Below are 3,160 nucleotides of genomic sequence, written 5' to 3' on the forward strand. Positions count from 1 at the left end.
GGGCCGAGCGATCCCGAGACGCTCGCACCGGCTGCAGCGGGAGCAGCTGGGCGGCCGGCGGCGCGAATCTGCAGGTCGCTGGTTGAGGTCACGCAAGGGGGTGCCCCGCCTGTGCGCCCCGCCAGGGCTTCACGATGCCGTGCGGGGGGCGACGCTTCGCAGGGACCCGGGGCACCCACCCCCCTATCCCGACCGGCCCACCCGCACCGGCCTCCGACACCACCCGGGCCAGGAGGGGCGTAATTGCGAGGGGAAGACCAGGGCCCTCCACCCAGCGAATCGGGGGGCACACACACACACACACACACTGGCCCACCTCCGGCGACAGGAGCCGTGCCCCACCCAGGGGAGGCGTGGAGTGGGGTAGGGGCTGATTTGCAGATTCCCGTCACCTTCAGGGTTTCGCGACTCCACCGAGGGGGTGGGAGGGAAGTCAGAAGTCGCTGTCCCCACCCACCGACCGGGAGCTGGCCTTACCTTCTCCACTCCCCTTTCCTGAACTCCTGGTTTCGGCCTTTCTTCTGGCTGCAGACGAACGAGGAGGGAACGGGACCTGGCGGCAGCAGGTTGGGAAGGAAAGTGAGCCTCTCCGGATCCAGGCTGAGGGGCGGCGGCCTCGCGTGGCGGCGGACTCCAGACCCCCAGCCATGGGGCGCCTCGGAAGACTCTGATGGCCTCACGCTGCTGGAAGGCAGCTTTCCTGTAAAGGCCAGAGAGGGAGCTGAGCTGGGCAGAGACCCTGGTGGGAGGGCAGGCTGACACGCAAGCCGGTGCCGAGAAGTAGGAGGTGCTCGAGGGGGGGCTTGTGGAGCAGTTTCTGAGGCAGTGGAGAGAGAGACACATTTAGAGCATTTGGGTGCTGCCCAGTGTTTTTAAGGCCCGCTGCTTGGTGAAGGTGAAAGTAAGTGGGCCAGCGGACCCCAGACCTCAGAGGAAGCAGGCGCAGGTAATTTTGGTGGTTGAGGAGAGAAAGCCTCCATAGCCGTACACCCCCTCTGACATCCAGGGCTGTAAAGGCACCAGATGTCCTCAGAAGCGCACCCCCAAGAGAAACCAGCTTGACCACTAAGCCCTCCTCAGGCTCCCCCTGGCGCCAAGTCGGCCACATAGAGAGCACACTATGCCCTGTGTTCTGGTAGCTGCTCCGAGGCCAGTCAGCACCAGCCCCAGCAGGCTGTGAAGAAGCTCTGTGACGCTGGTGGCCATGGTCAAGTCCTTGTGACGCTGGTGGCCATGGTCAAGTCCTTATCACACTGATGGGGAGAAGTGGGAGAAGTAGCACACATTCTTCTGGCTTCTGCAAAGGGAGCTTTGGATGTTGCCAGTGCACTGGGGGTCCACTAAGCTGAGTCCAGGCAGCTGCTTCTAAATGTATTTTTTTCTCCATTTAAAAAAGTTCAGGGCCCTCCCTGGTGGCGCAGCGGGTTGAAGCACAGCACTGAGAAGCTAAAGCCACTTCTGCATGAGTTCGATTCCCACCTGCCCCGGAGGTGACCATATGGTGCAGCAGACCTCTCCTGACCCGCCCGCTGCTCCCCTCAGCAGTGTACTTCCCGGGATCTGCCTGTTCTGTTCCCCACTCTGTCTCTGGGGAAGCCTCTCGCCGCCCCTGAGCCTCTGGCCTGTACCCCAGTTCTGTATGTACAAATAAATAAATCTTAAAAAAAAAAAAAAGTTCAAATTCTTGCCCTTGCCCCCGTTACCCTACCTGCTCAGGTCATCAGGGCCAATGAAAATAGACTGTCAGGCCTGTGTCTGGAGCAGCGTGTCCAGAGTGGGGCTTGACTCTGCCTTCCTGCCAGGTCCCGGGCACTCCCAGTCTGGGGAGTGCCAAGAACTACTCGCCAAGAACTACTGTACTGAGACAAACTCAGAAACACCGAAGATGAAAAAGATGTCAAGGCTCAGGTTGCACCCCAATAATTGCTTCACAATTTCTAGGGTGGAGACCAGGCCTCGTGTTTTTTTTTTTTAAAGATTTATTTATTTATGCATACAGAACTGAGGGGTACAGGCCAGAGGTGCAGGGGCAGCGAGAGGCTTCACCAGAGACAGAGTGGGGAGCAGAACAGGCAGATCGAGGAAGTACACTGCTGAGGGGAGCAGCGGGCGTGTCAGGAGAGGTCTGCCTCGCCATGTGGTCTCCTCTGGGGCAGGTGGGGATAGAACTCATGTGGAAGCGGCTTTAGATTCTCAGTGCTGTGCTCTAACCCGCTGCGCCACCAGGGAGGGCCGGCCTCATGGTTTTTAAGTTGGGAAGAGAACTCCAGTGCTGAGGCAGATGTAAGAATAGTCGCTGCACACAGCCTCTGTAGACATGCAAGTCCTAGATCCTGTTAAGACCACACTTCGGGTTTAGTTGAGACACTGTAGCTTTAGCAAAATCTCCAGCACTGTTTTTTGCTACTGGGTGACCATGCAGAGTGGCAAGAAGTGCTGTGCCCTGCCTCGCGACCAAAGTGAAAAATGGCAGAAATCACAGAAAATTAGAACAATGACATTAACTCAGTCACTATGGGCCACTAGTTCTGTATAGGGAATCAGATTTTGTGTTGGCTTCATTGGGCCCAGGATCATCATATATAACTTTAATACTTTCTATTAATACAATTTTTTTATAATAGTTTATTTTTACATCATTTTGTACATTTTTTTTTTCATCTCAATTGTAATCCCCGTGGGTTTCCCATCACCGAGTACCCGTGTGCCATCACCATAGTCCCGTGTACTTCTTCTCTACCCCCCACCCCCGTTTTTGATCCCATTCCCCCCTCCACCCCCACAAAATGTCTCTAGTATATGGCTGTTCATTATTATTATTATTTTCTCACCTGTTCCATTATACTCCTGCTATGAGTGAAACTATCTGGTATTTTTTTTCTCTTTTTGGCTTATCTCACTAAGCATGATCTTTTCCAGCTCCATCCAAGTTGCTGTGAAATACAAGTGTACAACTCCAATTTTGAGAAAAAGTCACTTTTCAAGAAGGAAATCTGGGACCGCTCGCTGGCCCACACAGGGCATCTGTGAGAAGAGAATCAATACAGCCCCAGGGTTGCAGCCAGAGAAGCAGGGAGACAGCCCTCCCCCCGATCCTTCCACCTCCCTTGAACATGCAGTACTTCGTATTTCACCGTCTGTCCGACAAGCCAGGGGTCCC

General features: G+C 55.1%; 1 protein-coding gene across 1 annotated transcript in view; it reads right to left on the minus strand.

Moving 5' to 3' along the window:
- Positions 1-342, minus strand: part of FARP1 (FERM, RhoGEF (ARHGEF) and pleckstrin domain protein 1 (chondrocyte-derived)) — a 225,041-nt gene extending 224,699 nt beyond the window's left edge. Inside the window, exon 1 of the mRNA XM_004680293.2 lies at positions 317-342. The gene's annotated coding sequence lies outside the window, so the exon portion shown is untranslated. The remainder of the gene's footprint in view (positions 1-316) is intronic.
- Between the last annotated feature and the right edge of the window lie 2,818 nt (positions 343-3,160).

This window comes from Condylura cristata, unplaced genomic scaffold, assembly GCF_000260355.1.
Source record: "Condylura cristata isolate star-nosed mole 26May11 unplaced genomic scaffold, ConCri1.0 scaffold00010, whole genome shotgun sequence".
NCBI classification, from domain to species: domain Eukaryota; kingdom Metazoa; phylum Chordata; class Mammalia; order Eulipotyphla; family Talpidae; genus Condylura; species Condylura cristata.